This window comes from Ambystoma mexicanum, chromosome 8 (assembly GCF_040938575.1).
Source record: "Ambystoma mexicanum isolate Mex_15411 chromosome 8, UKY_AmexF1_1, whole genome shotgun sequence".
Classification (NCBI taxonomy): domain Eukaryota; kingdom Metazoa; phylum Chordata; class Amphibia; order Caudata; family Ambystomatidae; genus Ambystoma; species Ambystoma mexicanum.
Genome location: NC_090929.1, coordinates 104,928,890 through 104,941,606, shown reverse-complemented (window position 1 = coordinate 104,941,606; position 12,717 = coordinate 104,928,890). Strand labels below are relative to the sequence as shown.

The 12,717-nt window shown below is 44.4% G+C and overlaps 1 protein-coding gene across 9 annotated transcripts in view; it reads right to left on the bottom strand.

Annotated features, from left to right (window-relative positions):
- MAPKAP1 (MAPK associated protein 1) overlaps window positions 1-12,717 on the bottom strand; it is a 1,504,770-nt gene that overhangs the window by 1,355,423 nt on the left and 136,630 nt on the right. The window lies entirely within an intron of this gene.

Here is a 12,717-nt window from a genome sequence, read left to right as displayed (position 1 = left end):
TCATAACAGCCATAAAACGCTTTCTAACCTCCCAAAACTGCCTATCCATTGCCAGAGCCACAATAGGAGCCAGACTCGATTACAGTAATGCGCTCCTGGCAGGCACTTCTACTAAAAACATCAACAGGCTCCAAATCAATTAGGATCAATTTCAAAATTCTCACCCTTACTCACAAATGCATTAATCTCTCCGCCCCATCCTATCCATCAGAAATCTCTGAAAACGTCTCTACTTGCCCCACGATGAGTCACCTCACAAACCAACTCCGAGTACGGCATCAGCTTCCCCTACATGGCAACTAAACTATGGAATGCCCTCCCTAGCACACTCAGAGCAGAACCTTCACGACTCACCTTTCGCAAATCCCTCACAGCCACACTATTCATATAACTTTCTCCACACTCTAGCACCCTAGACCGCCTTGGCCGGCAACCATTCTGCCATTTCCACACACAGGACAATTGATAACTGCCCTGTTTTCTATGACCTCAAGGTGAACCACAAATGTAAATATATACTACCGTCTGTACCCTGCAACCACAAACGCAATTGTCTATGTAATTACTAACTTTCCTTTGTAACCAGCAATGTTCTATATATGTAACAGCGCCACGATGCCCTTGGGCTGATGCGCGCTTTAAAAATGCGAATAAATATACAAATGAGTTTTAAAACCACATCAAAATAATGTTTCCATTGAGGTAACACAAACCAAAAGGACAGTCTAGCAGGGCAGAGAACCATAAGCCGCATGACAATTAATTTGGGTTGGTGCAAATAAAAAACAATTTGAATTTCGGAATTACACATTTACAGAAACATAACATTTTACCCATCCATGTAAGTATTGTACATAATAAAAAAAGGCATTAAAGCATTGTTTCTACATCAGGGTTCAACTTTGAATCCGTTCCAAAGACTTGTGTCCAGGGCTCCAGATAAGGCGAGTACCAGGTCTTTTTACGCATGAAAATCTTGTAAATACACACCTTTATTATTTTCCTGGGTACATTTACACACAGGTTTAGAGCAAAGGGCAGTGCAAAGGTCAGGTTACTTGACAAAAACCAGAAGGCTTCTTTTGATGTTTATCTACATGGATGTATTTGCAAGCCACCTCTGAAATAGAATGCATTTCTCTGAAGCCTTTTAAAAAAATAAACTGCACACTGATAAGAGGAATGGTTTCTTTCCATTCAGCTTCAGAAGCACTGTGCAGGTTTCCCTAGAATTTTAGGATTGTATAATTAATAAGATGGAAAACTAAGTTGCAATTCAGATTTATTTATGTTTTTTTTTTAATTAACAAGTTATGCTTTTTTTCCAGTGAAAGCAAACCAGTATTGCACAATTGTATTTCTCAGAGTTCTCGTGCTGTGTGCATAATCATGCTGAGGCAGATCATTTTTACACTTCTAATTTAAATTTACAGTCTAATTATAAAAACAGTTAAGAACAGTGTGTAAAATGATTACTATGCACAGTCTAGTTCTACATCCATTCAACCTTGCAGTCAATGGGGTACATTACTATAAATGGTCAGTGGCAGCAGAATCTTTGCTCAAGGGTGAATAATTGTCATTACACTGATCACAGGTGTTCTAGCCTCTTAAATCTTCAAGACTACAAATAAAACATCCAAAACCTCTCAAGAAAGTGCAAGAGCTGTTCAAAAACAAACAAAACAAACAAATGAAAGTTACATTGGTAATTTAAATAGAAGCTCAGCAAAACCTGTCCCTGTGAAAATGCAGATAGGTATTTAACTTTATGTAGTACTTCATAAATGGTTTGTCATACATCTAGGTACTGTGATCATTATACCTCAGTCGATACTCAGTTAACCAACCTCTGAAGGATGTTAGCCAATAAGATAGCTCAGCCGGTTGAGCACTCGTTGCTGCAATCTCTGCGTGATCTGTGGGTTGCGGGTTCGAATCCCGGCAAGTCCAACTCAGCCTTTCATCCTTTCGAGGTCGATAAAGGAGTACAGACTTTGGTTTGGTGGCAATTGTGATAAATATGTTCTATGTACAGCGCTTTGCCAAAAGAGCTATATAAATAACCATTTGACCACTAGATTAGATATAGAATTTGCATGGAGTCCTCGCCTCTCTGCACTGTTGTATCATAACATTGGCATACCATTAGGTAGCAATAGCTCCAGGAAATTAGGACTTTCATTAAACATCAAAAGACAATTCTGCTATCGAATCTCAAAACACACAATACAAATTAATGTATGCTTTACTATATAATTGGCTAGGTTTTTGTGATTTCAACATTTAAATATTTACAGGAGAGATCAAATGGCCAGAAATAATGAAAGGTGTATTCTGTCACAATGTAGAAAGCTGCCGCATAGTAATGATTTCCATACAGTTTTTTCACACCTCTGCTGGATGTCGCATACATTTTACTCTCTTGCGAAGGAGAAAAGTCATTTTTACTCTCTTAAAATCACATTTACTCTCAAAGTTTCAAAATAGATAGTAAAATACTCCCACCTCAAAATCTTATCTGGCGCACTGCTTGTGTCTGAACCGGAGGACCCAAGATCTACATTAAATTAGAACGCCTTAGTGTCCGGGAGATCAACACATTTTGGGAACAAACTATACAGACTCATTATTTACAGGAGAGCAAAATACCAAAGGATCTCAGAATCCTTATACTGCCGGATTTCAAGGACCCCTTAGATATCGATTTGGCTTCGGAAAGGGAAGCCAATCTGACCACAAGTTCTAACAATATGCTTAAATTGTAGGTAGATCAGGCAAAACGTGAACATGCACGTATAGTGACACAAATTTACACCCTAACACTAGAAATAGAATTGTTTGATGCGCATAGTGCAACATTGACAAAAACCTTAAGACTCTTTATATCAGACTTCGTCAATATCAAGACAAGTCAAACTAAGGAAATCTCGGAAACTCTCCCATGATGACAGGGACTAACGAGACAACAGGGTATACACATATCAACCTAAATATGATGAAGTTTCTAGATCAAGGAGTAGCAGTCTGGCTTCATCCCCCGCCGGCTCAGAAATCGATAGTGACTCGGATAGACAAACCACAAGTAAAGATAGTTCAGACCACAATGCAGCTACCACATCTGACAATACGGCATCAGATTTAGGAGAAGGACAATCGTCTGATTTACAAGAAACTGGTGAGCCCTCATTTTTTTTTAGAACAAATTCACATTTTTTTTTTAGAACAAATAAGACTGTTCAAAAAAGGAAACTGTCAAGCAGCCATGAAAAAAGTCAGATTTCAAACTCCTGTGGTGACAAATACTTCAACCACAGGTTCAAACCAAGGGGCACAAGGGGTGGTCAACATGGCCGGTGGAAACACACCACCCATATTACGCAGAGTGACAAGAGCCTCGTATCAGCAATCCTTGTGAAATCAGAACCAGTAGATTTAGTTTGTAACTTCAGCACATACCAACTCTCTTCAGAGGAACACTCTGTCCTCAACAAAGGACTGTCATTTGCCCCATCGGGCCTTACAAATTTTGTTCACATACAAATTGATCTTTTCAAGTTCATTCGCAAACTAAAATTAAAGAAATACTTCTCCACACAAGTTCAGAGGTACACAGCAAAGCCCACCTTACCTACACCATCGGATACATCTCTGCAAACCATGCTTAACACCCATGTAATAATGTCTTTACAAGATTGTGAACAAGATCAGGGAACCAGTATAATGGATCTGCTTAATGATTTCAACATTCAACTGCAAAATCTGAAAATATTAAAGTACAAAAAAAATCTAGGTTTTTGCCTGTGTCCTAATGACAACATTATAGACACCTATCGAGCAGTGACCAAAGACATCCATCAATTAGCAGACAGTACTAAGAAAACTAATTGTCACTACTGTCCCAACTTGAATAAATTGGAACAGAGAGCCATCCAAAAGTTGGCATACAATCAGGAATTAATAATTAAGGAGGCAGACAAAGGGGGAAACGTGGCGATTATGAACAAGGGAGACTATATCACAATGGGACTTGACCACTTGAATACCCTTGGGTGCCATCAGGCATTACCGACTAACCCCCTCCAGAATTATTTACTAGCAACAGTTGATAACTTATTGAACAAATGGCACTGTAAAGGTATATTGACAGATGTTGAAAAACAGTACCTAATGGTGGAAGGGCCAGCGATGCCCACTGCCTACTTCCTTCCTAAAATACATAAGCCTTTTGCAAGAATTCTGGAGGGCAGAACCATTATATTAAAAAAAAGACAATCACAAGACAGTCACAATTCTTTCCCAACCTTATTCATTACCATTTCATACAATCTAGAAATCTTGTGCCCTCCCTCCGCTATGTCATATATTGTCCTCATAATGGCGTCTGGTTCCTCTGCCAATACTGTCTCAGGCCACGTTTACCGAATTTTCTGCACCAACCTGTGATACGTAACATATTGGCCCCCATGCAGTCCCGCCTCTTCCCTTAGTCCTTCAAAATCCTCAATGGTCACCTCTTGCCAGATATCCCCCAACGTTACCAGCCCAACCGACTCCCAGTAGGATCTGACAATCACCCTCAGTTGCTTATCTCCCCCTACCAAAGCAACCAGCAGTACCTGCGGGGAACACGGAAGCGGGTCCCCCATCATTCGGCATGCTCTGCGCCACTTTTTCCACCCTAGCATCATCATCATCCCAGAGCGCTCCTCCATTTCTGACTCAGGCAACCAGATCATTTCCTTCAAATAAAACGGGGTACAGTCTCGCCCAAACAACCTAAATTCAGGGGTCACTTCATCGGAGAGCCATGTGACCACATATTGTAATTTGTAATTGACCCGCTACATAATAAACCTCAAAATTAGGCAGTTTGATCCCCCCTTTCTCATGGAAATTCTGCAACTTCCATAGCGTCACTCTGTTCCGGGTGCCATGCCACAGGAAGTCCCTACACATACCGTTCAGTTTAGCAAAAAACCTCTTAGGAATCATATATGGAATATTACTGAAATAATGCAGAAGCCTAGGCAGGACCACCATTTTAAGCATCGCCCCTCGTCCCATCATTGCTAAGGGCAGCTTCTCCCAAAACTTCATAGATTTACGTACTTTTTCAATAGCCATCTCAGTATTATGTCTATGTTCTTCTTCCGCCGTATGATACACATCTATTCCAAGGTAGCGGAAGGAACTAACCGTCCACGGCACTGCCAACACTGGTAATCTTTCTACAGGGGTTCCCTTATAACTACCCAACGGGAATATGCTAGATTTTTGGGGATTCACCGCTATGCCGGACAGCCCCGCATACCTCTCCATCACCTCCAGAATATACTGAAGATTTTTTTCTGGGTATCTCAAGTATAATAACAAATCGTCCTCATATAGGGATATCGGGTGTCTTACCCCCCCCACCTCAATACCTATCGTATCATATTGTTGCCTGAGGTATACCGCCAGGGGCTCCAGAGCCAAAATGTACAACATCGGAGACCAGGGACACCCCTGTCTAGTGCCCCTACTAAGTTGCCATCTCTCGGATATCACCGCTCCCTTTCGAGCTCTGGCTAGTGGCTCACTATACAGCATCTTCGCCCACCTGATATAGCCCGGCCCCACCCCATACTCTCCCAAGGCCACCAACAGCCACGGCCACTTAACCGAGTCGAAAGCTTTTACAGCATCTAAAGACACAACCGCCATTTCCCCTTCATTGTTACTCCCCCATTCTACCACCCGATGGAGTCGCCGGTGGTTGTGAGTTATATTCCTGTTCGGGACATAGCCCGTTTGGTCTGAATGTATTAATTTACTAAATACTTTTCCCAATCTGTTTGCCAGGACAGCCGTCAATATCTTGCTGTCCTGGTTCAGCATCGATAATGGCCTGTATGAGCCACAGCTATGCCCTGGTTTATTAGGTTTGGGGAGCGGTATTATAATCGCTTCTCTGAGCGACTCAGGCAACCGTCCCACTTCAAACGCCTCATTAAGCATTTCTAGCAAAGGGGTGGGGGGTGGGGGGGGGGGGGGGGGAGTACCTCTCTATACGCTTTATAAAATTCACTAGGGAACCCATCCGCTCCTGGGGTCTTACTGGTAGGCAGCTGCCTAACAACCTCCTCCAACTCCTCCAAAGTAATTGGTGCATCAAGCTCTTCTCTTTCTTCTGCACTGATCTTGGGCAATCCTATATCCTCCAAAGTTTCACGTATCTGGTCCTGGCTGCCCCCCCCCTGTCCTCATACAGTACCCTGTAGTAATCCGCAAATTCCCTATTGACTCCCTCTTGGGTGTCTGCTACCTCTCCATCTTCTCTGGTTATTGTCCTAATCGGGGGCCTAGGGGTTTCACTCTTGTACAGCCACGCTAAGAGGCGGCCCGTTTTATCCCCACCCGCATGCTGTCTCTCAACATACTCTTTATAATTCAGGTTGCAGAGCCTATCCCAGTGTTCCGCGCACTGCTGCTGTAGTTTAAGCACTAGCTCCGTATCGACATTTCCCTTTCTTAATTCTCTTTCTAGTTCATCTTCTGTTCTTTGTAGGTCAGCCAGGGCCCCACCCTGCAGGCCTTTTGATTTAGCGATGGCAATCCCCCGCATCACCACCTTGAAGGCCTCCCATAGTGTGCCCGCCGAGTCAACACTGCCTGTATTCACCTCGAAATAATTGATAATCTCATCTCTGATATCCTCTCTAAAACTGGATCTTTGAGCGCCTCTGCACAGAGGCGCCATTGGAATCCGCGCCCTAGGGCGGCAATATTGCCACCCCAGGACAAGGGGCGAGTGATCCGACAGGACCCTCGCTTTATACTCTATTTGCAAAATCTCTATCACTACATCGGGCGTGGCAAAAATATAATCAAGTCTTGTGTGCAGCTGCTGCGGGGCCGACTAGTGCGAATATTGTTTCTCCCCAGGATGCTTCGTTCTCCACACGTCCACCAACCCAAAATAAGCTAGTAGCGTCTGCAATGCTTTAGCTGCTGGGGCGGGCCTGTCAATCTTGTCATCAGATCTGTCTACCTTGGGGTTCAGTACACAATTGAAATCCCCTCCCCAAATCACCGCACTACCCACACACATACTTAGGTTGGTGCACAGGGTCCTGAAATATGCCGCCGTGTTTTGATTAGGGGCATACGTGTTTACAATGCACACCTCTTTATTCTCTACCACCCCTTTCACTATAACCATCCGCCCCTCAGTATCTACCACTTCCTGTGTCAGCTGGTACGGGACGTGCGGCGCCACCCAGACCAGTACTCCCCTAGCATAGGCAGAGTTCGAGGAACCCACTACAGTACCTTTCCATTTTTTCCCAATCAGCTCCAACTTTTGCTGCAGGAGACGCGTTAAATGCGTCTCCTGCAGCAATGCAATATCTATCTTTTGTCGAAGTATAGCATGACTTTGTTCCTCTTTAGAGAACTGTTAAGTCCCCTGACATTCCACGTTACTATCTTAAGATCTCCCATAGCTCTTTAGTACCCATCTTCCTTCCTCCTAGCCAATCCCACCCGCTCACGCAATACAGATACGATCCTCTAGCTCTTCCATATAGGCTCTTATGTAGACTTAAACTCCCCATAACTATGTACATACCAAACTACCCTCCTCCCACCCCTTCCCCGACCCATCCCTCCCCAAACAACTTTCGCCCAGCTCCATTCCTGGATCTCAGGCACTCCCACATCTAGCATCTAGCCCCGACTATCACACACCTATGTTCGGGGCACAGCAGGGTAAAGCCGCCCTAGTGACCGCTTAACTAGCAATACTTGGGGGGTCGTGGGGAGGATTGCTCCAGTTCCGTTACTCCAGTTTCTACATGTATTACGCTTTATGTGAATGCTAGACCAATATGAATACATTTGCACTATATTCCAGTCCGTACCGAGCTCAAGGCCCGCATATTAATCAATGTTCAACCAGTCTCATTTCCCGTATAGACAGAATCACCCACCCAATTACCCCCCTGTGTAAATGGTGCAAGCTCCTCAGGAATCACCATCTCGCCGGTCTCGGTCCACCTCCTTTTCCGGGCAACCCTGCAAATCCAACCATGCCATCACGTCCTCTGGAGTATCAAAGAAGAGGGCTTAGCCTTTATGCAACACCTTAAGCTTTGGCGGGTACAGAAGCATGTATTTAATGCCTGCTTCGCGCAGCCTCCTTTTGACGGCCACATAGTTGTATTTCTGCCGCTGCACCAGCATCGTATAATCCGGGTATGCAGTGACGTTAGTGGAAGCTCTTTCTATTGTTCCACCTTTACGAAAGAATTCTGGAATCTTTTCCCTGTCTTTATAATTCAAAATCCTCACGATGATCGATCTCGGTGGAGCCCCAGGTCGTGGTCTCCTCATCAAAGCACGATGAGCTCGTTCCACCGTAAACCCTTGCGATAGTTTGTCAGCCCCCATCTCCTGGAGGATAATGTTCTCCACAAAGTTAGTGGGGTCCTGGCCTTCTTCCCCCTCTGGCAGGCCGACAACCCGTATGTTATTTCTTCTCGCCCTCCCTTCCGCTTCTTCCATCCGATTTTCGAGATTGGCAACCTTCTGTTTTAGCACATGGACTTCCTTGGCATTACTAGTGCTAACCTCTGTGTTGGTCTGTACTGCGCTTTTCAAACCACTGGTTCTTTCAGCCAGCGCTCTTACATCTTGTCTTAACAGAGTGAGTTCAGTCCCCACCGCATCAATTTTAGTTTCCACGGCTGTCCGTAGGTCCGCCATAGCCAAGCCCCATTTCGTGCTCAACTCCGTTATAGCCTCCAGGATCTGATGTTTGTCTCCCTCTGGGGCTTCCTCCGTAGAAGTCGCATCCTTGCTCTGTGCCAACGTAGTAGGGGTCCTCTGCGTCTTCGTGAAGACCTCCATTGTCGATAGTTTGGTCTTAGACTTCGCTGGTTTCACTGACATGATGTCACCCCACGTACATGTGCGGCACTAGCTCAATGTTGTTGTCAGCGCCACAGGTTCCGCCGGTTGTTAGGGCCTTTATCTCTTGATTTTTGTGTAATTACGACCCATGCAATCGCTCTGCAAATGGATTGCGGCCTACCACTGGCTTAAGCCTCCATCGTCGAGCTGCCTGAGCCCATGCGGCCTTTACTAGGTCAAGCGTCTACTTTGGAGAGTGGTATTCAGTTCTGGCAATCAGTTCCTGTCCTTTTTCCGTGCGCCACGGTGCTTCTACTAGTGGTGCGCCAACGTGCACCCCACTAGCCTCCTATGTCTCACAGGCCATTTTATGCGAGTTTACTTTGCCTCTGTATCACGCTTTAGCATCAACCCTCCTACATCCACCTCTGCACATCTGCTGGCCACCTCTTTCGGTAATGCACATATGCGGGCTTGTCTCTGCTTATCCTCAATCACTCGGCACCAGCTGCCGTATCAACTACGCAGCGGGGCCTTATGACACGGCCATCACAGTCCGCAGTGTCTCCTCAAGCCACTTTGCACTGCCGCGATATGTTAAATCCGTGTAGCGCAAGCCCGTTCCACGGGCGGGCCTTACCATCGGTGCCTCCGACTTCCCTCTCCCCGCGAGCGCGGCCTTCCTGCCCACAGACCGGCACCGCGTCCAACTTTCGCTGCCAGCCGTCCCGGCTATACGCAGCGAGACGTTCCCAGCGGACGCTTGCTGAGGCACCACTCCTCCGATACGGGGTCCAAGGCCCTCCTAGCGTCCTTCAAGTACGGCCGGCGCCCCCGATTTCACACACATTGGGGTCCAGCCGTAACGTGTGTGCCCACAAGCTCTGTGTCGCTTATTCAAGCGACCTCACATCGCAAAGTCGCCAACTCCAATCCGCCTCGGGGTTGCTATATATTGACAGTTTCAGTGGGGACACTTCGTATTCGTGCGCAGCCAGGCGCCTTCAGACGCTCGTTACAGTGCCAAGCGTCAGTTTCGTTTCGGTTCAGCTTTCCCTTTGTGTGCTGCCATCTTGGCGACAAAGTATCTTCACGACTGTGGCCAAGAAATCTTTTTTCTCTGCGGTCCGCAGGCCCAGCTCACTCTCCTTTTCAGATTCCTGTAGCATAGGTATTCCGATGCTCAATCCTGTGATTTCAAGGCACACATGCCAGTTGAAAAAGTGTAATTTAGCGAGATGTCGTCGGATCATCAGGAGCCCAGCACGGAGCACTTCCTACTCCATGGCTAGTTAGCCACGCCCCCCACAGATTTTTGATTAATTACCATTCACTTCCAACCTTCTGTTGGTCACATTGGACGTGAAGGATCTATATACTTCTATTGATCATCATAAAGCGATTGAAAGTGTTGAGTACATTTTTCGTGAATATTCGGCATCATATTTTGAACACACTGAAATGCTCAAGGACCCATTATTGTGTACACTCACTAATAATGTGTTTTTGTTTAACAACGTCTACTACGAACAGCTAATTGGGATCAACATGGGGGTGAGCTTTGCGCCAGCCCTGGCGAACATTTTTATGCATCAATATGACCAACAATTTGTCTTTTCAAATGTGCAATTCCTACAGCATATCCATGTGTGGAAACGGTTCATAGATGATGTGATCATAGTATGGTCTGGTAAAGTGGAATGTTTGCTTGCTTTTGTGAAATACCTTAACACCAATAATTGGGGAATCAAATTCACATATACTGACATGTGTATTAATTTCCTAGACTTAACAATTTCTGTCAGACAAAGGATTTGCAAACTAAACATTTCGCCAGTCTACTTCGGTCAATGCAGTACTGCATGCTGAGGGTTGCCACAGGAAGTCAGATATCACCAATATCCCCAAGGGGGATTTTATTAGGGCCAGAAGAAATTGTTCCAATATTGGTGACTTCAAAACAGAATGTGAATTGATAACCAAGAGGTTTCTATCAAAAGGCTACGATTATCGCACCCTTAACACAGCGATTCATGAAGTGAACAATATGAAGAGAGAGGATCTGCTCACCCCCAAAGTACCCACCAAGACTACTTATAGTAACAAATTGAGATTTATTACATGTTACAATGCAGACAGTTCTAACATATAGTCAATCATGAAGCGACATTGCATTTGCTCCATTTGGATAAGGACATCAGTACATGGTTGAACCCATTTCCTAACTTCATTTATAACAAAGCAAATACTCTTAAGAAAATACTTAGCCTTTCTTTTATGCCCAACGCACAATCAAAACAAACCTCGTTGCAATTGGCACAGAACAAAGGTTTCTACAAATATGGGGGCTGCTCAATGTGTGCCCATGCTTTGGAAACCAAAACAATTGACTTTGGAATCTTGGGAACACACCATGTGAATTAATTTATCAATTGCAATTCCGAATTCTGTGTCTATTGCATCTTATGTATATGCGGACTCTATTACATTGGGAGCATGATTTGGTCACTTAAAATTAGGATAAGGGAACACCTGTCGACTATATCAAATCAGGATGCTAAATACCCGTTAGCGATACATTGGCAAAAGCACACCAAATGGATGACAGGAAAGCAATTAAATTTGTGGGTCTGACAAAAAGTCACCTAATCTCAAAGAGGGGGCAACCTTGTATTGAAACTTAGACAATTGGAAACACAACTTATTGGCCAATATCGTGCAGCCTTGTGTAGACTCAATACAGAACATGAATTATCATTATTTTTGTGATACCCTGCATACTCCTATTAGTGTTTGTTGGAGATGCATGACCTTATATTTTTAAAGTTAACAGTCAGTACTTCACTATAAATAGTTGACTTACTTATGCATTTTTTTAAAGCGATCACACAGCCCGCGGGCATCGAGGCGCTGTTACAGGAATGGTTTGTTTTTTAGTTGCGGAATTGTTTTTTGTCTTAGTTGCATATTTATAACGCGGTTAAATACTCAGAGGTTTTTAAGCGCGGACCCGGGGATCGAACCTGTGCTTCGTGTTGTCTTGCTTCCAAGGCGAGCATGTTGCCGCTGAGCTATCCTCCCGGAAATAGTGTAATGTCAATGCTTTGAATACTCATTGCCAGTGTTACATACACATCTGCAGCATGGGGATGTGTGTGCGCTCTGACTGGTTTGTGCAAGAGCAGCATTAACTACAGGGTTACAACCACATTTCATGCTATCTAGCATTGGAATTGACCTGGTATGTTGACAGAAAACAGTATGGTTAGTCACGCTTAAAAGTAGGGTGTAATGCGCGTTCCAATATTGGTGTTTAATTTTCTTTTTCAGGCAAACACAGCCTCAATTGCAACAAGAACAAATTGTTTCCTATTTTTCAGTTTGGGGAACATATCCGCTACCACTATTGAGTGTTTTATATATGTGGCATTACTCTTGAGATCAGAATTACTCATTCAACATGGCGGCTACTTGAGTACACACTTGTGTTTTCAATACCCTGCACCATGCATTGGTTATAGGCAAGCCAGCAAGCAGTAATGGAGTTGCCTCAGAAGGGAATCACACCCCGAAAGGCTGGGTGAGTAAGGAGTCTTTCTATATGACCCCTGGTGGTCTAATGGGATCTATCCTTACACATGTGATGTGGATAATAATGGTATTACCCAATTAAGCTAACAGAGCGCACATTTCTTTTACTTGTGTGCATGGAAATCATGGATTTGATGGCTACACGTGTGGATACACATTTGGACGGTTATTTTTACTAATGTTGCACGAATGCAGTAATTACCATTACCTATTGAATGGAATCACGGAACA